Here is a 26,741-nt window from a genome sequence, read left to right on the forward strand (position 1 = left end):
TTTCTAAATCTCAAGCTAATAATACCGTTTTTCCTAATGGGCATGCTGCTAAATGATATGCATTAAAATCCTGAAAATTCATTGTTGCATTCATTACTGAAGTTATCACCAGATTTCTCTGGGTCACGTTTCATGAATGCTAGTCAACAATGCGACAGATTTATTACTAATAGTACATACGGTTCGGAGCACACCTAATTCGTATGTGTATATTTAGTGTCTGCAGCGCCCGTCAAGAGAAAATGTTGTACTTCAAATCTACTAACACACCACGAAGTGCAGGAAAACTCTTAATACTCGTAGTTTAAAAATGTACTTATGAGCCAGATAAATAAATAGCAACCCGATAAAGATATTATTTCGCTTTCAGAAATGTCAGTCATATCAAACATTTCTTAACATCGAGTTCTGACTTTGCAGTGGCACATTGCGTAACACTTCAGAAAAGCAGTAAAAAATCTCTGCCATTCACGAGAAAAATGGACGCTTTTAACGGACACAAAAGGTCGCTCGGTATCCAGTCGCGCGGAATGTATGCACTGCTGTGGTACGAGGGCAACAGGCCGGCGATGGCTGACTATTGGGCTACCAGCAGTACGTGGGTCCATTCCCGAGTGTGAGTAGGAAGCACTCATTCTACAGTAAGATTCGTTTCCACATTTTTTCCTCAAGTGGTATGAAAATTTTCGTAACTTCGAACTAGCTACATTATAATTAGTTTATAACTAATTCTTCCACTCATTTCTTTAGCTTTAAAACATATTTTATGTGAAAGCTGGTCAGTCGACTATGTAGAGAAAATTATTGGAAATCGTATTTCTGCGGCTGATGCTGATGAAGTTACGAGTTCCTGAGTTTTAGGACAACGTCATTCCCGTCAGTAGCATCCGTCTCGACGTTTCGACCTTCTTGTTGGGACCTTATCGGGCAACCGGCTGCACACTGTCAGACTCTCGGTGATTTCGCCGTAGATGTTGATGTTGCCGTGAATGTTGCAAGCGTTCACCGATGTACAACTTGCCGGATGGCGGGGCATGAGACGTCTCTCTTCTGTGTTTATGTTTGCTGTCGCCGGTGCTCTCCTAACGCTAAGTTTATCTTCCTTCAGTTATTGCTTGTTTACAAGGCTTTGGGTACGTTTAAATATGCGGTGAAGCTGTCTTTGCTTTTGAAGCACCATTCTGACACGACTCAACTTTACCCGGAGCACACCTGCCTAGGGCGCAGTGCATAGTACTCTTGATCGCTGTCCACTTATAGCCCGCATCTCGTGGTCGTGCGGTAGCGTTCTCGCTTCTCACGCCCGGGTTCCCGGGTTCGATTCCCGGCGAGGTCAGGGATTTTCTCTGCCTCGTGATGGCTGGGTGTTGTGTGATGTCCTTAGGTTAGTTAGGTTTAAGGAGTTCTAAGTTCTAGGGGACTGATGACCATAGATGTTAAGTCCCATAGTGCTCAGAGCCATTTTGTCCACTTATATGATACTCAAAATTTTCTGAGCCAGAGATGATTCTTCAATGCTGACTACTCTGGTGTTATGAAATTTATTTCTTGTCACTCTTACTAAGCAGAAGCGTCTTCCTACCTTTCTACGCAATATTGACACCGACACTGAGTTGACAAAAACCACGGGATAGTAATACGCACATATCATTTGTATTCATGTTATTGATATGAAAAGCATTCCGACGTGATTATGGCCACACGAAGCGAATTAACAAACTTTGAATGTGGGGTGGTAATTGGAGCTTGATGCATGAGACATTCCATTTCGGAAATCGTTAGGGAATTCAACCTTCCGAGATCCACTGTGATGAGAATATGCGACGAACTTGTCCGTTAGGGCAGTGCGGTGAAATTTGACGTTAATGGGCTATGGCCGCAGGCGACCGACGCGAGTGCCTTTGTTAACAGCATGACATCGCCTCCAGCGCCTCTTCTTGGCCCCTGACCGTAACGGTTGGACCCGATTACAGTTGGTATGAAGTGAGGGTATGGTCCGAGACCCCACGAATCCATGGACTCAAGTGCTCAACAAGCCACTATGCTGGCTGATGATGGGTCCGTAATGGTGTGGGCTGTGTTTACATGGAATGGACTAGGTCTTTTAGTCCAGCTGAACCGATCATTGAATGGAAATGGTTACGTTCGACTACTTGCAGACCATATGAAGCCATTTATGGACTTCATGTTCCCAAACAACGATGGAATTTTTATGGTTGACATTGCGCCATGTCACCGTGCAACAGTTATTCGCTATTGGTTTGAAGAACATTCTGTACGATACGAGAGAGTGGTTTCGCCAACCACATCGCTCGACATGAATCCCATTGAGCACTTATGGGACGTAATCGAGAGGTCAGTTCGTGCACAAAAATCTGCACATTCCCAATTACGGACGGCTATAGAGGCAGCATGGTTCAGTATTTCTGCAGGGAACATCCAACGACTCATTAAGTCCCTGCAAGGCCGAGTTGCTGCACTACGGCAAGCAAAAGAGGTCCACAGATTACTGGGAGGTATCCCATGACTTTTCTCACCTCGGTTTGTACTCAGTGGCGTTATAACGGTCTCGTAATGACTGATTCCCTCCCTCCACACACACACCCTGTCGGTTTCATTAACTGCTCATGGTAATTATCGGATAAGGCAATTATAACAATTTCACACGATTCTCTGTACGTATAACACGCCTTAATGACTTTATTCGCCCAGTCTACAGCAGGTAAGTTTAAACCTCATCCTCCCACAATACTACAACATGGTGAAGAACTTTACCCTCAAACCTCTCCACGTTTTCTCAGAAATGTTCCGCCATTATTACTTCTGAGGAGGGAGTCTACAGAAGCTTCCGTTTACCATGTTTGATCAAACTTTAACACTTCTATTCAAACCAGTTATCCACATCCCGAATATGTACTAACCTCACTAAATATTACACCAATTTTACATCAGTTCACAAAATGCATATCTGTGCTAGTAACTGTCCAGTACGCTCAGAACGACCAGATGTTTCACAAATAATGACTGTAGTTTCAGCGAAGTGGACAACTAGTTATTCTCGAGTGTCTGTCAGTGTCTCGTATACCAAACGCTTCAGACAACAGATGCGTATTAATCTAACCGGGGTCCGCAATTCGTGGTCGTGCGGTAGCGTTCTCGCTTCCCGCGCCCGGGTTCCCGGGTTCGATTCCCGGCGGGGTCAGGGATTTTCTCTGCCTCGTGATGACTGGGTGTTGTGTGATGTCCTTAGGTTAGTTAGGTTTGAATACTTCTAAGTTCTAGGGGACTGATGACCATAGATATTAAGTCCCATAGTGCTCAGAGGCATTTGAACCATTTAATCTAACCGGACGACATTTTCAGCAACATCTCTAAAACAATGTTTATTACAAGGCAGTTTGGGCTCAGTCTCTGAACTCCACTAACAGAAAAATGTTCATGTGCCCCTAGCGACGAAACTATGCACCTCTGATATTATAGTATCAATATTTTCTGTTGTATGGTGGTGTGTGTTGCACTATACCCATAGTTGAGCGAGTGACGTTATTAAAGTGGCAATGGTATTCTAGGAATTATATTTTATTCTGTGTATCTGCTATATGTAAATTGTTGTTTAGGTCTGTCCAGTACAACTTTGTGAATATAATTATAATACACAGAAAGTGTATGATTGTAAGTCCAGTCATTGTTAGTCGGGAATATGTTTTATGAGTATTATAGGACTCGTTTTAGCCAGTTAGCGAATAAAGAAACGTACTGTAGGGGGTTGGCCCCAGGAATCATTCAAATTATTGTAAAGTGGATCAGAAATAGCGTCGAAATTAGAATCCGCTTGTCAGTATTTCTTCAGGTAGCCAGCCCAGCCAAACACGAGTCATTTGTGTGGAAGATTTCGAATCATTTTCATATATTAACTTTCATACTATGCAAGAATAGAGGATAGCTGAAAGCTGTGAGTTCAACATTGTTGATGGTTACTGCACGATGGACCTGTAATAGAACTGTAAACACAATCATTATTTGGAGAAATTACCAACCGTTGTCCGTAATTTTACTTTATGAACTGACTTCCTCAACCTACTTTTCATTCATTAAAAATGGAAATATTTATAAACTTCGCATCAGGTGATGTTAAGGATTGTACCTTTCAACATTCGTTTCATGAGACTTTTTACCTGTTATTAAGTTACCTTCTATTAAGAATGTCGAATGCTCTCAACGTCTGTGACATGACTTTCAAAATGATAGTGAATGGCAATCAGTCGTCCTTTGCTTTCAGGCTTTATTGAATAAAATTTACATTTGAGCTAGTAACAAGCCATTATCAGTGCAGTATATCAGAGTTTTAATACATGTGCTATACTTCAGTCCCCCGTTGTTTGGGCTCCTTTCATAGTTCATTCAAGACTACTTACTGAGTAGTCTTGAACGCTGGGACAGGAGCCCGAACAACTGGGGACTGAAGTACTAGGGCATGTATTAAAACTCTGATATACTGCATTGATAATGGCTAGTTACTAGCTGAATGTAAATTTTCTTTAATAAAGCCTGAAAGGAAAAGGCGACTGATTGCTGTTCTCTACCATTTTTAAATTTTTAAGCGTATTTCGTAGAACTGCATTCATTTTTGTCTGGTTTAAATGTTGGCTCGTCTATGTGTCTTAGAGTACAACACATCTGAACTGGTGTGTAACTAGATCCCAGTCGTTTCTGCTAATCGGCGTTGTCTTTCCGTTGTTTGATAGATCATTTCTTAGTCATATGAGCCTAATGATTAAGTGTCTAACCAAAGGCATAAGCTAAACTGTGAATCTTCTGAATATTTTCGGTGGAATTTAAATTTTGAATCTCAACTTGTTGTGATAACTAACAGTGTACAAGAGCGCAAACAAGCAAGACAAATCAAAATGCTGATTATTCTGCACGATTACTAAATTACTTAACATATTAAACTGTAATCATAATTGTTGTGAGCGCTCTGTAGAGCGATATGGCTATGAAAGTCAGCAATCAGCTGAATGCCAAACCAAAATTGAATTGTCTATTAATTCGACCGCTACATTATGATTTATTTGTGCTTTTGTTGCATTTACACAGAATTATGTGATTTACGTTGTGGAGGAGCTCCAATATTTCCTGAAATGTTGCTAGTTTAAACACGGCGTAAACTGAATAATTTGTGTAGCGACGGAAAAGTGAACCAGTTCGAGCTACTCTCACTACAATACGCAACACACAGAACACATAACAAATGTTTTTTAAGTTAAAAAGCTGGTTCAAGTCACGCTCCTTGAAAATGAGGAAAGAGTTCTTAGAAGGATTTTTAGAGGCATAGTGAACAACTGTTATCTCCCTGTTGAGGACAAAGGTCACTACGTAGTCTGAAACTGTATAGGCGGGATTTTAAACACTTCCTTATTTAATTTTTTATTTACTGAAATACTCGAAGCTTGCCGGTTTAATCTAGTTCATTAATCAATATATTAGCTTTGGTCCCAGAATAGTGTGTTTCCATACAAATCTGCACATAACAGAATGATAATCACAGTGTGGATATGTTTTATAATACTATATTTTCATTCATGCGTTACTTTCGGACTATGTCAGGAGAATACGATACCTTTTGATGTTGTCAGTGCGCTCATAATTTTTCCAGAACACTCATAGCAATGAACAACTTAGATGACATTATCACTGGGTCCACCTTGTATTGTAAACCTTGGATGCATGGGAGGATTCTATAAGTCCCTGCCATAGAACAAATAAGTTTTATCATTAAAACAATATATCAAATTATGATTGTTTTGGTGAACGAGAATGACTAAGGAAGTATTTATTATGGCAATGTAGCTTGTATTTTAGTATCATATGAAATACAGTGTCATAAATTACATTATAAGTTTCTTGAGGCTGAAGAACAACTTCGAGTTTAACTGACGTTTCACCTGAGGTTTTGGTCGTTAAAGAAGCACTGTTTACAAATATCATTGTGCAAAATTTTATATAATATGTTTACTGCATTTGCAGCATGCTACAGCACTTGCTCCGTCTTATAGATGTGGTCAAGTTGGAGATTATTTGTTTACAGCTATTTCAGTGAAATAAATCTTGATTTCGTGTTTAATGTTAGATTGTCTATTAGATGCTTAACCTTAGGCTTCGTGTTTTGAATGGTGCGCATACCAGACCTTATTTCAGTGAAATAAATCTTGATTGCGTGTTTAATGTTAGATTGTCTATTAGATGCTGAACCTTAGGCTTCATGTTTTGAATGGTGCACATACCAGACCTTACAGATAATAGCTTGGGCCACGCTAACTATTGGTGACAATATTCAACTTCGAGAACCTTGCTGCAAGAATTCCAAGAAAATCATACCCTGTTTGAAACTTACTGCTATCACAAAATGTGACTATGAACTCTGATGAAAAATTGATTACTTTGAAACGAAAGTTAGTCGCTGTGATATTAAATTACAGAAGAAATCTTTTCTCTACACTATCTGGCTTACCTAGGTCACACTGGGTAACTCTGTTCAAACTGCTCTCATACCTGCAGTGGGTCTAGATAACAGAGCTGCAGAGTTACTGAGATGCACAAAGGTACAATGCGTATTTAAAAAATTGCAGTCATTCCTGGTTCCTGATATTTGTTAATGGTTGTAAATAAATTGAAAATTAATTGACTCTTGGGATGTGGTCAATGATTCTGGGTTAAATGAACTCAATGGTAATATCAGATCATTGTATTTAATAACATTTAATGAAACTGTAGTAGTAGCTCAGCATTCTCTGAAATCACGTAACTATAATCCAAGAATTACAAAAATTAAAATTCACATGTATAATCATTCCTTAAACAAAATTCCAAAACCTAACTCTTAAATCCATTTCCCTCGCAGTGCTCGATAAATCTCAACAAAAAGTGAAAAGCAAAAGGATTCCGTAACTATAATCGAAGAGTTATAAAAATTAAACTTCACACGTATAATCTTTCCTCAAACAAAATTCCCAAATCTAATTCTTAAACCCATTTCCCCCACAATAATAGATGAGTCCCCCCCCCCCCCCCGAAAAAAAAGGACCAAAAAGATTCCTGATGTGCTGCACTATCAAACCCCCGCCGCAAATAAAACAAACTTAATCATTACCTGTAATCCATTCTTCACAAAGAATATAATCGAACCAAAGTAAAAATCAGTTCGTTTTCCTTCCACAATGAATCTTCCATTAATCCATAATATAATTCCCAAAAATCTCCATGGTTTGCTACTTTCTGCTACTAATCCAATCTCGACCGTTCACATCTAACACCAAAGCTCAACTGTTTGTCTTCTCTGTTCTCCTTGCTATCCACAGATAAATCTGGCGCGCATCTTCGCAGAGCAAAGGTCACCGCTACATCATCTGTGCAGCGCAGCTTCTTCGCCTAGGCTGCGCGCTTCTAGACATCCAAAACAAGAAAAAATCCTAAGAAAATTTAGACACACACCTTTTAAGGTAAAACATTTTTTTAGATGGTCTCCCAGTTTCCGAAATCATTGGCTGTTGTCAAATAACTCCAGAAGACGCCGTGAATTGTCGCAAACTGTTTCGGAGGTGTGAGTTGTTGACTCTTCTCCATGTGAGGACGTATCACTTATTGTCCTAATTCCCCTGAAAAATTCTTCTTTTATCGAATCTATTTTGCTGCTACTGTGAAAGTATACATAGGGCATTTCTGAATGCTACGTCCATTACGTTTGTGTACACGGCGAAAGACTGGCTTCTTCTCTGTCTCTATGTACATGCCTTCTGGGCGAAAGAGTAATTTCTTGATTTAGTTTAAATTTTGTTTTATTCTAGAATAAAATTTTCTGTCTTTTTTTAAGTCCTTCCATTTGTTGGGGCACTGTTCTGTAGAAAGCTTAGCAACCTGACGCCTTTGTTCTTTTTGAGCACGTAACTTACCAACGCCAAATCGTGTTTGAAACCAGATGATAAGGGTAAGACTTTTCTGGACTTGAAAGCCGTCATTTCTGATGGTATGTCTTATGTGTCCCACTGTTCTCCTGATTTAATTTTTTTCTGCAATAATTCTTCAAACATCGGAACACTCCTGAAACAATTAACTATTGTAATATTTGCTGTGATTCCTCTCAGTTTTTTAGTGCAGTAGAAACGACTGATTTTTAACTTCCAGCATGCCGGAGTAATTGCAGGGCAGCAACTTGTGTTAATCAGTGCAACGAAAAAGTAGCCAAAGTTGGGAATTCCACTTTTATTTATTCACAACTTCGACTGGTTTTCCTCTATATTGATCAACACTTCTCCTACTCTCTCTGTTCACCTCATGCTTAACCCAATCTGTGTCCATCTCCTGCTTCCCAACCCCTCTATTCATCTCCTTCCCCGACATTCTCTCTCTGTCATCAAGTTATCACCCCCACGACAATAGTAGGCCGGTAATTCTTAAAAACAAAACTCCTCCCGAACAGGCCATGAAAGCCCAACGATACTGACCGGTTACCGTATCGTCCTCAGCTCATAGGCGTCACTGGATGCGGATATGGAAGAGCATGAGGTCAGCACACAGCCCTCCCGTCTGTATGTCAGTTTCCGAGACCGGAGCCGCTACTTCTCAATCAAGTAGCTCCTCAGTTTGCCTCACAAGGGCTGAGTGCACCCTGCTTACCAACAGGGCTCTGCAGACCTGATGGTCACCCGTCCTAGTGCTAGCCCAGCCCGACAGCGCTTAACTTCGGTGATCTGAAGAGGAACCGGTGTTACCACTGCGGCAAGGTCGTTGGCCCGGTAGTTCTTACCTCAACATTATTGCTTTTCATACAGTAAGTAATACACAAGGTGATCAAAAGTATCCGGACACCTCCACAAAAATACGATTTTCATATTAAGTGCATTGTGCTGCCACCTACTGCCAGGTACTCCAGTGACTCAATAGTCATTAGACATCGTGAGAGAGCAGAATGGGGCGCTCTGTGGAACTCTCGGACTTAGAACATGGTCAGACGATTGGGCCGGCCAGTGTGGCCGAGCGGTCCTACACGCTACATTCTGGAACCGCGCGACCGCTACGGTCACAGGTTCGAATCCTGTCTCGGGCATGGATGTGTGTGATGTCCTTAGGTTAGGTTTAAGTAGTTCTAAGTTCTAGGGGACTGATGAGCTCAGAAATTAAGTCCCATAGTGCTCAGAGCCATTTGAACCATTCAGGTGATTGGATGTCGCTTGCGTCATACATCTGTACGCGAGATTTCCACACTCCTAACCATCCCTAGGCCCACTGTTTCCGATGTGATTGTGAAGTGGAAATGTGAAGGGACACGTACAGCACAAAAGCGTACAGACTGACCTCGTCTATTCACCGACGGCGACCGCCGACGGTTGAAAAGGATCATAATGTGTAATAGGCAGAACTTTACCCAGACTATCACACAGGAATAACAAACTGCATCAGGATCCACTGCAAGAACTATGACAGTTAGGCGGGAGCTGAGAAAAATTTGATTCCATTGTCGAGCGGCTGCTCATAAGCTACACATGACGCCGGTATATGCCAAACGACGCCTCGCTTGGTGTAAGAAGCGAAAACATTGGAAAAACAGTGGAAAAACTGTCGTATGGAGTGACAAATCACGGTACACAATGTGGCCATCCGATGGCGGCGTGACGGTATGGCCAATGCCTTTTGAACGTTATGTTCCAGCATGTGTAGCACCAACAGTAAAATTCGGAAGCGATGGTGTTATGGTGTGGGGTGTTTTTCTTGGAGTAGGCATCCAGCCCTTATTGTTTTGCGTGGCACTATCACAGCAGAGGCCTACGTGGATGTTTCAAGCACCTTCTTGTTTCCCACTGTTGAAGAGCAATTCGGGAATGGTGATTGCATCTTTCAACACGATGGAGCACCTGTTCATAATGCACGGCTTGTGGAGGAGTGATTACACGAAAATAACATCCTTGTAATAACTGGCCTGCACAGAGTCCTGGCTTGAATCCTATAGAACACCTTTGTGATGTTTTGGAACTCCGAATTCGTGCCAGGCCTCACCGACCAACATGGATACCTCTCCTCAGTGGAGCACTCCATGAAGAATGGGCTACCAAGAAACCTTCCAGCACCTGACTGAACGTATGCATGCGAGGGTGGAAGCTGTCATCCAGGCCAAGGGTGAGCCAACCCCATATTGAATTCCAGCATTACCTATGGAGGGCGCCACGAACTTGTAAGTCATTTTCAGCCAGATGTCCGGATACTTTTGATCAGATAATGTATGTGCACCAAATTTGGTAGAAATCGATCCGTGGGCTTAGGATGAGCTTTATACCCACAGATTTTCAAAAGTACACACACATATGACATATTTCGCACATATTTAACATTTTTCACTCATATTTTTACACATGTTTTAGCTATACCTGTGTGCCCGCATCTCGTGGTCGTGCGGTAGCGTTCTCGCTTCCCACGCCCGGGTTCCCGGGTTCGATTCCCGGCGGGGTCAGGGATTTTCTCTGCCTCGTGATGGCTGGGTGTTGTGTGATGTCCTTAGGTTAGTTAGGTTTAAGTAGTTCTAAGTTCTAGGGGACTGATGACCATAGATGTTAAGTCCCATAGTGCTCAGAGCCATTTGAGCCATTTTTGAGCTATACCTGTGGCGAATTTCGCGCTGCAGTATCGTCTTCATGCAGGTCAATCTTTATAGTGATATATATCCTGAAAAATATGTCGTACAATGAAATAACTTTAGGTACATTCAGCGTCGTATGTGAATACTGTCTGCGAAATTCGTTGCAACTGACTTAATAACAGTGATATAAGAAATATTAAAAGCCATCTATAATACGGCAGTTTTATCACGCATCTGAGTGTTTATGACGTCATATGCCCTGAACTGTGTCGTACAATGATATAATTTTCCAAGTACATTATGTCTGCAAAAATTGTTGCTTATGTAGTTACTGGTAAAAAATTAATAAATTAAAACGTAACGCCTAATGTTCTCTGCATGAACAACGAAAATGTAGTAAGCGATGAACTTATTTCTTTTCCTCATTTTGTGGGGATTTCAGCGAATAAATTTTATTACGATTTGAAATTATGTGTTAAGTTCCTTGCAAGGCGGTAAGTGCTTTGATTATCAAATATTGGTTTAATTACATATGAGTATTCATGCATCTTGGGCTACACTTCTTTTTCACTCCAGCCCGTTTGATAGGAATCTAGCTCTAACACCCACAGCGATTCTTTCCAGACAGTAAGTGGAGTGTGTACAAAGTTTGGTTCAAATCGGTGCAGTGGTGTAGGAGGAGATGTAGAAGACACGTACACACTTATATACATTTTTATAATAAGTACTATTTACGTGAGGTGAAGGAATTGTGTGTGGGTTGAAGTTCTAAATGGAGAGCAAATTTGGGACAGCGGGATGGCGAAGGTGAGTGAAGGTAATGAACAGTGGCTGCAAAGCAGGAGAAGAGAGCATAAGTTGGCAATGAGACAGAGAAGTGTCGAGGAGGTAGAGCTGAAATGCAGGGGAAGTTGGGAGATGACAAGCAGAAAGAGACATGGAGGACTTTTTTTAGTGGTTGCAGGGAAGGTTTTTTAATATCTGAAATAATTTTAGAGCAACTACGGGCCCTATGGCCAGGAAAATGAGGAGCGAGCTGAATTTCGTGAGATGTGTCTGCAGCATATGTTGATTCCTGTGTAAGAGATATTCGCTCTCGAAGAATACCCGAATGAAAAACGTGTTTCACAATTCTACAGCAGACTGAAAAGAGACATGTAGGCCTATTATTCAACGCATCTCTACGTGAATCTTTTTTGAAGCGGAAATAACCTGCGCTTTTCTTTCAATCGCAGAAATTCCATCGTTCCTCCAGGGATCAATGGTATACCGTCGTAAGAGTGGGGGAGCTCAGCAGCGACTGCCAAAATCAGCACTCAGCGCTGTGGTTACGGGGGCCTTTTAGCGGGACGCGCTCCCGGTATAAGTACGGATGGAGCGGGTGTTGCGGTGGCCTGCAGAGCGCCCACTGCCCACTCGCGTCCGCTGATGTAATTACCCGGAGTGGCCTCTGCGCTGCGCCGTGGCAATGAAAAGGCCCGGCGCCACTGACCAGGGTTCGATACTCACCGGCGCAAAATCGCGCCAGCTGACTGCTGAGGCAGCCTCTCATGTTTGTTCGTTCAGCACAACGAAAGCTCCACATGAATTCTGGTCTCTTGTGGTTCATATCGAAACGTAACTATGTATCCTGGGATGGAAAAGCCGAGTGAAACTTAACGGTATATTTGTCGTTTCTGTTGAGAACTATCTGCGAAAAAATGTAACTATAAGAGGCACATTTTCAGCATTAATAGTAAAGGTCAGTATTGTGGGTATAGTAAAATCCCCGAACAAAACACTGTATATACGAGGGCTGATCGACAAATACTTACACTGATTTTTCTGCAGACATTTATTATCCTACTTCAATGTTTACACAATCTTTTCCAAAGTATTCCCTTCCTACTTGAATCCCCATTTAATGCGTCTGTGGCAGTTCTCGAACATAAGGTACAGGCCATTCTGAGGCAGTAAGGTGGGTGTGGCACACACGTAATGGTTGTTTCCTTACAAAATGCTTGCTCAATGTAGCCAATACTGACATGTAGTCGCCACTGTGACAGTAGTGTGAGGGGGAACTGCATACCGGTAAATCATTTCATGACAGACAAAGGACGTGATCACCATCACTTTCTCTGCACATGGAACAACTTTCGTACTCTTTGGTGTTGGAGAGAGCGTGGCGATTTCCAGACTGTGCTTCCGCGTTTTCCTTCAGGATCATAATAGTGCACCCATGATTCATCATCGGTGATAATCGAGTCCGGTAATGCATCCCCTTCGTCAGCAAAAGGATGCAGCACTTAGTGGCTTCTTTCCATTGCCACAGCCGTTTGTTCAGCAGTCAACGACTTGGCACCCAACAGTTGCAAACACAATTCATACGGAGATGATCACGCTTAATCGTAAAGACACTGACATACGGAATTCTCAGCACCTCACTGAGGTTACGTAATCTTATCCGCCGATTTACATGGACAGTCACAGCAGCTGTGTTGATGTCAACTTCAGTCATAGCTGAAGCAGGGAGACCAGGCGCACCTTGCCTCATACAGACAAGTCAGCATTCTTGGAAATTCATGAACTCCCTAAACATTGCTGCATGAGGTACTGAATCTTCACTGTAGCTTTTTATTAGTTGCGGTGGCTGTAAGGTTTAAATGAACACAGAATTTTTTTGCACAGTACTGCTCCTCTCACATCACGTCCATTCCTTAGTATGCAAAATATAAAGAGCATCTACAAAATAAAGCATTACTACCCACCAGCAGTGGGCAAAGCGGATTCTGGTGCATTTAGTTTGTGTGAGCTGCATACATGAAGGTGTAAATTATCGCCCTCCTTCTCCCTTAACCCATTGTTATGCTAATTTATGAGCCGCTGAGGGTTAATTTACGAACCATGGGGATAACCCTCACTCTGAAAGACCCCCACCACTCCCCCTCCCCTTCCTCCACCACCTGCCCATCTGGGAAAAAGGGAACTTCTCTGTCATTTCTCCCCAGTTCAGAGCTACTTTTCCCTCCTGGGAAATCTCCCTGACCTCCCCTCCCTTCCACAACTACCCCCTGCCACAAGTTCCCCTCCCCTACCTATCTGGAAATTGACAGGAAAAAGACTCATCCTGTGCTGCAGTGGAAAGATAAGGTAGTGTATCGATTTATTTACTTTAATTTTGTTGACAGTATTAACCCGCTCCTGGATTATCCTACGGTTGCCTCCACACTCCACCATCCCCACCCATCATTTTTCGCCCATTCCTGCCCCCGCTTTTCCGATCACGTGTGCATATTTTCGCCTCTAAGTATGAAGAGAAATTGCTCTAGTCGAAAATGTTCGAAACTGCGCTACAGCCGTCCCCAGCCGCCCTAACTCTCTGCACCCACTCGCCTGATACTTTCCAGCACCTCCACTTTTTCCAATCAGGTATGTAGAAGTACGCCTAGAGATTTAAAGACGGACTACTATAGTCCAAAATACGACCATCAGAGGATGCTCAAAACTGTCCTACTAAAGTCCAAAACTTGTAAACAACAGGTCATAACACAGTACATGTACTAGAATTTGATAAGAATCATTGTAATAAAACAACTGCTGAAAAAACTGATAGCAAAGGAAGTCATCAGGACGGAGTGGCGATAGCTTCACGTCTGTTCACATTAAACATCAACGTGCACATACTGACAACTCCCATTTCATCAAAGTATCTCTAAGATGCTGTTTTATTCCAGTCTTCCATACACAGGGTGAAGCGAAATTTGCGCACTCGGGCTTTCAGCGCGATTCCTCACATTCCAGCGATAAAAAAAGTCACAAAATTTCGTCCGGCGAGTACAACTGGCAGAAAAAAGGACGTTAAAGAATGGCAATTTGGCGACACTGTAAGCACATGTATGGTAACTACCTCTGTCTGCTCATACTAGTTGTGATGTGCAGTTGGTGCAGTAGATTGTATTTTGGGTTAGTTTGCAGGAGGTCGATGGTTCGATCCTGGGTTGAGGCATATGTTTTTTATTTGGTAAATGTGGTCTAGGTGGTACAGTATCTGGCATCTTAATCGTCAACAGTGATTGCAGTAGATCCTCTAGAAAATATTAGCACTTACAAATTACAATTATAGAAATGGAAGATTGCTCAGCTTTGAAAGAAGCCCTTTCCACGTCATGAGAGTGAATATATTCGCACCACTTCATCTACTGGATGCGAAACCTGTTTTCTTTGTACCCTCCTCCAGTAGGCTTGGTCCCACAGATTAGTACCAACTATTATTCTTGCCTCATTTCGTTAGGGCCTTACGTGACCAATAGGATAAGCAACACACTTACTATTTGTTTATCACCATCGTCCCACTAATTATGCCTTTCAACATTGAGTCTGGTAACTGCATGCTGTTTGGAACGTATCTCAATGCATTATTATTCTTATTATTATTGCTCTATCGATGGGATTGTGGAAACATCACTTCTGTTACCGTTAGGGAAACAGTGTAATTCGAAACAGAACATTTCACAATCATCGGTGTTGGGATGAATCATGCAGAACGATATCTGGCAGAGGGGTAAAGCGCATTAGGTGGAACAGCGCGCAGGACTGACGGCGTATTTATACTGTATGCGCTGTCCACATGACAGGGACAAGTTGCGAGCGGAGTAACGCGCCCGTGAAAGACTCCAATCTACATGCGTGCACGTATTGAATGTTCTCGTTGTAAACCTCTAAACCAGTGTGGCAGACTTATGACATTTACAAATGATGAATATATGGATAATGCGTCTGGTCCTTCGTGCATCTAGTGACCCGGCTGGTGTTGCTGCTCGTGAATATGCTGCTAGGTATCCTCGTTGACGCCATCCTGATAAAAATGTGTTTCATCATCTGGAGCTGCACCTTAGGGAGTCAGGTTCTCTCCTTCAACCATTGTGTGACAGAGGTTGTCCATGGACTCGTCGTACTCCAGCTACTGAGGAAGCTATTCTGGAAGTCATACACCGAGAACCTCAGTGCAGTTCAAATAGCGCAGCGAAGCAGCTGCATGTCTCACAACGCACAGTCGTTAACGCGCCGTACGAGCACGGGCTGCATCCCTATTATTATGTGTTCACGCAACACCTGCATCCTGCAGATTACCAGCAGCGGATACAATTCTGTGAATGGTTCCAACAACAACACGTAGCCAACGATGACTTCGTGAACATCGTATTATGGTCAGATGAAGCAGCACTCGCTTGTGAGGGTGTCTTCAATATGCACAATGCCCACCATTGGTGTGAAGTTAACCCGCGTGTCACCCGCGACCGTGGATATCAAGTTCGCTTTGGTATCAACGTCTGGGCCGGAATATTGGGTGACAGGTGTTTGGGCCCCTACATGTTGCCTGACTGATTGACAGCATGAAGGTATCATGCATTCCTCACAAACTGTCTGCCCGATGCGCTGGAAGACGTTCTACTACATGTTTGGCAGAGGATATTGTTCCAACATGATGGTGCACCTCCACACCCTGGAATTAATGTGCGACAGTATTTGGACAAAACATTTCCAGGGTAATGGCTCAGATGGAGAGGTCCAGTTGTATGGCCACTACATTCACCTGGATTCACCTGGGGGGGGGGGGGGAGACACCTGTAGGAGCACGTGTGCTCTAGTCTGCTGACGAATGTGTAGATGGAGAGTTACTACAAAAAGAAAAGTAGCACACTAACGTACAGTAGGAAATCCACAACCCTGCAGAGTAAATTATGTGAACTGCACAAAGATATTCATAAATATAACACCTACAGTTCATTGAGAGCGAATGAATGTCTATAAATATCTCCCAGTACATCTCTTAATCTCCTTTATCGTTTTCTTGTGATTATTACACTAGAAACACGACAGTGAAATTGTGTCAGAGTCTTCGTTGACAGCACTGGCCCTCTCTCACTCTCTTTGTTATTTTTTTGTAACATGCAACGAAGTAGAACTACAAACTATAAAATATTCACTAACATCATCTGGTAGAGAACTCAATAAGATTTTACTCTGTCTCTCTCATCCAGTATATAGAAAGCAAAAAAAACCATCTACATTTTGACATTGACCATATGTAGTGATCCCATTAAATATACACTTATCGGTCCATTGTAGGAGGCAACGAGTGCTCAGTCACTTAAATGGAGCAGTGTAAAGTTCTGTTGCCTATGCTGGAGGAAGATCATATCCCACAGAAGATTAATCACAATAGATGGTTCTTGTGTTGTTGTTTCATAAGCAGTGTGATACATCTTTTTTTGTTTCTTTTTTGTTTTTTTGCTGCAACACATCGAGGCAGTGTACAACTACACCTGTGTACACAGCTATACATTTAGTTTTTCTACCATGACTCTGAGGTTAACGTGAGGTGCAAAACTGACATTAAGAGGTTTCGATCCATTGGCTCTCACAGAATCGCATTTTGTAAAGTAAGCTGCTTCCACAACACACAGGTTGGTTGAAACTGGAGACAGAGGTGGTGTTTCTTATTTAGAAAAATGCGGAAGACATCATAACATTTACACGTACACAATTGGACATACCGTGAATTCTGTTACACTGCCTACATTAAACGACTCAAATACTGTTTATTATTGCAGGAAATATTTCTCAGCAAGGAAGAAGTGCCAAAAGCACATTCCTTAGCCGAAACACTTAATAAATGCAGTAAGACTTTATTACGATTTTCCGTCTCCACCCACGTGGATGGGAGTTACAAACTATTCACGCATTTATAGGATGAAGTCAGAGATCGAGCAATCCCACCAACACGTTTGATGATTACCAGCCCAACAAACGAATCACAACCACAGCAGCACTCTGTCCTCTATTTCGAAACAAGCTACCCTTTCGTTGAACCTATCGGCAACAGATATTGAGCAGAACTCTAGACGGGGCCTCTAGGCATCGTATAACTGTTCCTATGTCTTTAAACAACCGTCCCTGAAACATTGTCTCCAATTTAATTTGGAATTCACCAGAAGTAGGAGAGCACTATACCGGCTACATCTGACATGTCATGAAGAAAGAGAATGAGACGAGTTACAAGTAATCTGTACACTTCGATATTTTTCTTTCAGAAAGTTTTCCAAATTTGCACAACCGACGACACAAGTGATACAGATAGGTACTATCATTCAAATACCCTAACTATTGCTCTACAAAGACCGTTCCATACCAATCTTACTCATATTACCCATATAATTACACACAGTCCCTAGCGGCATTCATGCTGATGAGGTTAGCATTCCTTATCCGTGCATAGTAGGTATGAGCCTGATACATTTGAGAGAGTTGTGGTGATATAACAGCCGGTTAAGAAGACAAAGAAGAAGAAATGTAAGGTTTATTCATGATGAAGCTCCAGACAGAAGTATTTTGAAACATGTTACATCACTCACTTTTACTTCAAATATGTAGTTTAGTTGTAGTGTTTCGATTCCATACCAAGAAGTTACTCTAAGAGAGAAATGATCGCTAAACTTGAACACATTCTTCTAAGGCTACATGGATCAGTACTTATGCATGATACGTGTTAAAGCAATGCCGTTTCCAATATATTAGTTGTGTGGAATGCAATGCTGTTAATACTCCCGTGTAGGAAATATATTTCCAACATCTGGCAAGCAGTCACGCTATAAGTTTGGTAACTCACTCATTATGGTGAGAAACTTTAAGATGAGGAAAGTGCTGCTTCCTAGACCGAAGACTAAAAAGTAGATTCTTTGTGGTAAATTCACTACACCGCTTTTCGGAAGCGCAAAGCTCCCACTGTTCACGTCTGATTACATTTCGGAAATTACTCTATGCCTGCTTGAGTCCTATAAATTATCGCCAGCAACGGAAAATGCATGAAAGAACGACATATTATTATGAAATTGACAAATGTATAGCTGTGTTGTTTGTAATGTGAAAATACATTCCATGCAGCAATAACTCCGTGAACAGAACATGGTCTCTTCCCTACACAACATCTGACAATTAATTGTATACATAGAGTTTGCAGTACCTCGCAAACCTCTGTCACTGGCTTGGAATCAATGCAGTTATGAAACTGAAGACTATATTTATATCTAAAACGCTGCAGGGATATGAAGTATTTCCATTACCTCGGTAGGCATGCTGCAGAAAGTTATTGAAAACCATGCATGTAACTGTTCTGCAAGGTATTTGTTAGCTGACAATGCATGGTTGTGATTAGTAGAGAGTAAGAGAAGCACACTGTAAATAGAGTTTAAAACACTTATACAATTACGTACATAGTGAAACGCATGATCTATTCGGTGACTGTATATTGCAGTCCCAAAGCTGGTAATACAATCCTTTTAGCTAAGGAGGATGTAAAGTTTATCATAGTCACACTTTGGGAATCTTTATAAATATGTATAACACTGCAGCCAATAAGTCTGGGATAAAACCTGGACTTGTGATCCAACATATATAAATTTACTACTTTAAATTTGGCGGTCACCCACGCTAAAGAATATTTTCCAGATGTCGTATCGCTGTCCACGATCAGTTACTGTTTCTCTGGTTGTCAGTGCTTCCATGTCGACTTTTTCTCACAATCCTCTTGCTGTCACACACTCGTTTCCATGTACAAGTATTATCCTGCACTAATCTGACATGTAACTGCTATCTCATTCTCTGTCAATTTTCCCGCATTTTGTCGTATTTCCCCTAAATTTATACGTGTTTTCCGTCAATTTTTCTCAATTTTACCGATGTTATGATTCTTCTGGTCATGTGATCATGACACCACTTCTGGCCACGTATTCTAAATCTGCTTATAAATATAGTACATTTGTCAACACCTAGTGCACTATATATATATATATATATATATATATATATATATATATATATATATCTCTGTGTGTGTGTGTGTGTGTGTGAAAGAAAACATGTATGCATTGAGGGAAAATAAGACACAAAGCAGGAAAATTGAGGGAGAATGAGAGAGTACTTATATGTCTGCTTCGTGCAGAAAAATTCTTGTGCCTGGAAATAAGTGTCTGACTGCAAAAGAAAATGAGAGAAAGTCGACATGAAATCATTGGAAACCAGGCAAACAGTAACTGACTGTGGAGAGAGAAAAGACAGCTGGAACAGATTGCTTAACGTAACTGACCACCAAGTGTAGAGTAATAAATTTAGTATGTCGGTATGTCGGATCACAAGCGCAGGTGTGACCCAAAAGTTACTGGGCACCACGTTATAGATTTTTATGAAGTGTATTTAGCTAAAGAGCATTGTGTTACCAGCTGGCAGACTGCACTACACAACTACCGAACATATAGCCTGCTTGACCCTGTGGAAGACTGTTTAAATGTTTTAAACTCTAACAAACAGCATTTACAATGTGCTTCTCTGTAGTCGCTATCAATCACAACCATACGGTGTCAGCTAACAAATATCTTACAGAACAGTTTCTGCCAGATTTTTAACAACATTCTGCAGTATGTCTACTGAGGTATTAGGACTACATTCAAGGTTTCTGCTGCCTTGGATACTTTCCAAGAAAAGAGAACCTTCTGCCTGTAAATTGATATGGATCTGAGTTAAGGTATGATACAAAGTAGATAGAGTAATCGGTTGAGAGTGGTTGTAATGAGGTAGGATTTAATGGTAGACTGATGATGCATTCTAGAGAGAGGGACAGGTTGTGGCAGGTCATTTTTACACATTTAACTATTTTCTTCCCTTTTCCTCTGTATCAGTTGTGTGGTATAACCTGTGTCCAACTCGTATACAATTTCGTGTTCTGGACATGACTTAAAGGGCTAACTACCTGCAGACGTTAACAGCAAACCTCCCTATACCACAGTAAGCAGAGGACTTCCAACACATGTGTGATGAATCGTCTCGACCAAACCGATGGAAAACCTATTTCGGCACCCTCCTCTATATGAACTAAAGTAAGTGCAAAATACCCGATTTTCCTGCCACATAGCTGCTATGACAGCGACAGCGACAGCGGTTTTTAAGGTTCTGCAATGTCTGTGTATACAATTGCTTTACAGTTGTTGTGTGTGGAAGAGGCTGTGTTCTATTCACATACTACTGCATGGCACGTAATTTCACATGTCAGAAAACATAGCTATGCATTTGTCTATTTCCTCATAATATACTGTTGTTCCATGCATTGCTGATATGGACATAATATAGTTTTCAAGCTGTAATCAGGTATGAACAGTGGGCTCTATACGTCTCCAAAGAACTACGCCATGCATTTATCACAAAGAATCTATGTTTCTTTTTTTCCTTTGCTGTGGGAGGTAGTAGTTTCCTCTTCTTAAAGTTTCTCACCATCTTGTACCGTGAGTGTATGCGACTTGTCGTAAATATATTTCCTACACTGAAGTATTAACAGCATTACATTCCACATGACTAATGTGTCAGAAGCCACGCTGCTTTAACACTGTAGCATGTTTAAGAACGGATGTATGTAGCCTTATGAGTAACAATTTGTCCATTTTATTTGGACTGTTGAGCTCCGTGGCCGTGGATAATGATATTTCACTATAAAAATAAAGCAACCAGCCACTTTTTAATGCGTTTTATTTACGCCAATATGCATTTCAGCTAGCAAATTACATGTATCTTCAGTTTCTACAGTGGTACAATCTCGATAGCAGTTTGGATGCTGTAGTTGGCCTCCGCAAAAGCAACGATTCTAATCATTTACTCCAATTTCACGAGTTTAAAGTTACGCACTATCAGTTGTTCATGGCTTTTCTTCTTTTTTGCAACAATACAAACACTTTTTGTCACGTATTTTACACAGGCGCACTGCGTTATCCGCCATGTTGTCGACTGACAGTTTTTGTTCACATACAAGCGGTTTATCTATGGACAGAGTTATATTTTACGAAAGTTTTGAGGTTCTAGATAAGCTAGTGTTTTCTAAACATTGACTTTGGTGATAGAAGTAATCTAAGTACGATTTATACTTTCTTTTGGTTACTTAGGCAGTATTGATGATAATAAACTAACACAACACATTTATACAAATCAGTAATTCATACATTTACAATATAACAAAGATAGAATTAAGATTTTTATGTTTTATATTATTACATGCATTTATTGTGTTTATATTAGATTATGTTATTTCTTGATTGTGCTTAGTAAGTGGTTTGATAAGTAGAGTGTGGAAGTTTTTCAGAAATATGCGGTTTGGTAGCTCTGTTTGGTCGTTAAGTATGTCAGAAGGGGACGCATGTTTATGTAAATAAATTGCGATTTCTTCTAGGAGGTTCATTCTTTTTCCTTTTTTGGCTAGGTGGAGAACTTGCAGGTTATGGGCTATGTCTGTTACTTGATGTTCTTCTTCTGCTACATGTTGGGCGAATGTGGATTTATTTAAGTTTTTTAAACGAAGCGCATCCATGTGTTCTCGAAACCGTATGTTGAAGTTTCTCCCTGTTTGGCCTATATATGTTGTTGGACATGAGTTGCAGTTAAGTTTGTATATTCCTGATTGATTGTACGGTTTGGTATTATTTTTAATCTCATGGATAGCTTTGTCTTTTATTTTGTTATTTGTATAGTAGCTGATTCTGATATCTGTTCCTCAGAACAGGTTTGCTATTTTATATGACAGTTTTCCTACAAATGGCAAGCTTACATATGTTTCTTTTGGCTGTATTGTGGTATTCTTTAATGCTGTTTTGTTATTATATTTGGTTATGTGAGGATTTATCTTAGAGTTTAGTTCATCTATTTATTTTGGATTGTAACCATTATTGTAAGCAATTGCTTTGATGGTGTTTAGTTCTTCTATTTGGTCAGCTGGTTCTAGTGGTATTTTGTGCATTCTGTTTAGCATTGCTTTGTATGAAGCCATCTTATGTTTATCCGGGTGGTAGGATGATTTATTAATTGTGTTATCTGTGTATGTTTGTTTCCTGTATACTTGAAATTTGTGTTTGCTGTTGGAGCTACTTATGCAGAGATCCAGAAAATTTAAACCTACTTCTGTTTGGTGTTCTACAGTGAAGATGACGTTCTGATGCATTTTATTCATTTCTTTTGCAAGGTTATCAATTTCTTCTGCTGTGCCATCAAATAAGATTATTATATCGTTAAAGACAGGAAGAGTTATGAGATACATAGAGACCCCATATAGTGTTTAGCTGAGGATCTGTAGCTGATAAGTTCAACGAAATGGTAGCTTTCTTCGAGATAGAGGGCAGAGTGCTGCTTTGTTTACGACTCGTTTGTTGAGATGGTAAGCATCAAACGTGTTGATGAGATCTTTCGATCTCTTACTGCGAGAATACTTAGTTACTCCCATCCACATAGGGGGAGATGACCAATTGTAATAAAAGCTTACCAGTTTTGTAAAGTGTTTTGGCTAAGGAACGTAGATTTGGCACCTTCACTGTGCTGATGACTATTTTCTACACTAACAAGTAGTATTGGAGTCAGGTAACAGGGTCCATGATATGCCCACATATACATCGTACTCACAAAGTAGTGGAGAGGGGGATTAGCAATGATACAGAAATTGAGAAGAATGCTGCAATGCCACTGGCTCATACAATGCTAGATCGACGCGATGAGATCTTTTGTTGATGTGACAGTCGCCGAGAGTCTTGGTTTGGACATCACATAATTGTGGAAAAATCTATGAAATTATGGAAAGTCAGGTAAAATTACAAAAATGATGTAAAATGCGTAATTTTTGATGAATACACGACAAAAACGTGGAAGAGTGAGGATACTTACACTCTCGTGTGCGTTATGAAAATCATTCCATTCCTTCACTGGTGGGATAGACAAGTTGTAGTGCATACTATCCATGATCTTTGGGTTTAAGTCCTGTGGAGTACCCCTTGTTCTACGTGTAGTTATTTATTGTAAACCATGAAAGTGGAAAACACAGTGTCCAAAGATTTGGAGGTTAGAATGACAAGCACTTAGGACACCAAAATAGCAATCATCTCCCCCCATGAACCATGGACCTTGCCGTTGGTGGGGAGGCTTGCGTGCCTCAGCGATACAGATAGCCGTACCGTAGGTACAACCACAACGGAGAGGTATCTGTTGAGAGGCCAGACAAACGCGTGGTTCCTGAAGAGGAGCAGCAGCCTTTTCAGTAGTTGCAAGGGCAACAGTCTGGATGATTGACTGATCTGTCCTTGTAACAATAACCAAAACGGCCTTGCTGTGCTGGTACTGCGAACGGCTGAAAGCATGGGGAAACTACAGCCATAATTTTTCCCGAGGGCATGCAGCTTTACTGTGTGATTAAATGATGATCGCGTCCTCTTGGGTAAAATATTCCGGAGGTAAAATAGTCCCCCATTCGGATCTCCGGGTGGGAACTACTCAAGAGGATGTCGTTATCAGGAGAAAGAAAACTGGCGTTCTACGGATCGGAGCGTGGAATGTCAGATCACGTAATCGGGCAGGTAGGTTAGAAAATTTAAAAAGGGAAATGGATAGGTTAAAGCTAGATACAGTGGGAATTAGTGAAGTTCGGTGGCAGGAGGAACAAGACATCTGGTCAGGTGACTACAGGGTTATAAACACAAAATCAAATAGGGGTAATGCAGGAGTATGTTTAATAATGAATAGGAAAATAGGAATGCGGGTAAGCTACTACAAACAGCATAGTGAACGCATTATTGTGGCCAAGATACACTCCTGGAAATGGAAAAAAGAACACATTGACACCGGTGTGTCAGACCCACCATACTTGCTCCGGACGCTGCGAGAGGGCTGAACAAGCAATGATCACACGCACGGCACAGCGGACACACCAGGAACCGCGGTGTTGGCCGTCGAATGGCGCTAGCTGCGCAGCATTTGTGCACCGCCGCCGTCAGTGTCAGCCAGTTTGCCGTGGCATACGGAGCTCCATCGCAGTCTTTAACACTGGTAGCATGCCGCGACAGCGTGGACGTGAACCGTATGTGCAGTTGACGGACTTTGAGCGAGGGCGTATAGTGGGCATGCGGGAGGCCGGGTGGACGTACCGCCGAATTGCTCAACACGTGGGGCGTGAGGTCTCCACAGTACATCGATGTTGTCGCCAGTGATCGGCGGAAGGTGCATGTGCCCGTCGACCTGGGACCGGACCGCAGAGACGCACGAATGCACGCCAAGACCGTAGGATCCTACACAGTGCTGTAGGGGACCGCACCGCCACTTCCCAGCAAATTAGGGACGCTGTTGCTCCTGGGGTATCGGCGAGGACCATACGCAACCGTCTCCATGAAGCTGGGCTACGGTCCCGCACACCGTTAGGCCGTCTTCCGCTCACTCCCCAACATCGTGCAGCCCGCCTCCAGTGGTGTCGCGACAGGCGTGAATGGAGGGACGAATGGAGACGTGTCGTCTTCAGCGATGAGAGTCGCTTCTGCCTTGGTGCCAATGATGGTCGTATGCGTGTTTGGCGCCGTGCAGGTGAGCGCCACAATCAGGACTGCATACGACCGAGGCACACAGGGCCAACACCCGGCATCATGGTGTGGGGAGCGATCTCCTACACTGGCCGTACACCACTGGTGATCGTCGAGGGGACACTGAATAGCGCACGGTACATCCAAACCGTCATCGAACCCATCGTTCTACCATTCCTAGACCGGCAAGGGAACTTGCTGTTCCAACAGGACAATGCACGTCCGCATGTATCCCGTGCCACCCAACGTGCTCTAGAAGGTGTAAGTCAACTACCTGGCCAGCAAGATCTCCGGATCTGTCCCCCATTGAGCATGTTTGGGACTGGATGAAGCGTCGTCTCACGCGGTCTGCACGTCCAGCACGAACGCTGGTCGAACTGAGGCGCCAGGTGGAAATGGCATGGCAAGCCGTTCCACAGGACTACATCCAGCATCTCTACGATCGTCTCCATGGGAGAATAGCAGCCTGCATTGCTGCGAAAGGTGGATATACACTGTACTAGTGCCGACATTGTGCGTGCTCTGTTGCCTGTGTCTATGTGCCTGTGGTTCTGTCAGTGTGATCATGTGATGTATCTGACCCCAGGAATGTGTCAATAAGGTTTCCCCTTCCTGGGACAATGAATTCACGGTGTTCTTATTTCAATTTCCAGGAGTGTAGATACGAAGCCCACACCTACTACAGTAGTACAAGTTTATATGCCAACTAGCTCTGCAGATGACGAAGAAATTGAAGAAATGTATGATGAAGCAAAAGAAATTATTCAGATAGTGGAGGGTGACGAAAATTTAATAGTCATGGGTGACTGGAATTCGGTAGTAGGAAAAGGGAGAGAAGGAAACTTAGTAGGTGAATATGGATTGGGGCTGAGAAATGAAAGGGGAAGCCGCCTGGTTGAATTCTGCACAGAGCACAACTTAATCATAGCTAACACTTGGTTTAAGAATCATGAAAGAAGGTCAAGGAAGAATCATGGAAGAACCCTGGAGATACTAAAAGGTATCAGATAGATTATATAATGGTAAGACAGAGATTTAGAAACCAGGTTTTAAATTGTAAGACATTTTCAGGGACAGATGTGGACTCTGACCACAATCTATTGGTTATGACCTGTAGATTAAAACTGAAGAAACTGCAATAAGATGGGAACTTAAGGAGATGGGACCTGGATAAACTGAGAGAACCAGAGGTTGTACAGAGTTTCAGGGAGAGCATACGGGAACAATTGACAGGAATGGGGGAAAGAAATACAGTAGAAGAAGAATGGGTAGCTTTGAGGGATGAAGTAGTGAAGGCAGCAGAGGATCAAGTAGATAAAAAGACGAGGGCTAGTAGAAATCCTTGGCACAGGATAGAGTAGCATGGAGAGCTGCATCAAACCAGTCTCAGGACTGAAGACCACAACAACAACAACATACCTGGGTGCAATATACACCACCAGTATGAGCAATGAATGCTCTTGGTATCTTCAAAAACAGAACGTTGTGATATCTGTTACCCAATCAATGTGAAAGATGAGATTAAATGTAGAGGTCATCACCTTCACACAGCTGAATTCTCCACAACACTGAACTCTTCCAGTTTCCATATGTTGCGATGTCTTCCACGTTTATGTCAGTAAGAAACACCGCCTCTGTCTTCTATTTCAACCATCCTAGGTGTTGTGGGAGCAGCTTGCTTTACAAAACGCGATGTCCAGCTTTCTGCG

The sequence above is a fragment of the Schistocerca piceifrons genome, chromosome 5 (genome assembly GCF_021461385.2).
Source record: "Schistocerca piceifrons isolate TAMUIC-IGC-003096 chromosome 5, iqSchPice1.1, whole genome shotgun sequence".
In the NCBI taxonomy this organism is placed as follows: domain Eukaryota; kingdom Metazoa; phylum Arthropoda; class Insecta; order Orthoptera; family Acrididae; genus Schistocerca; species Schistocerca piceifrons.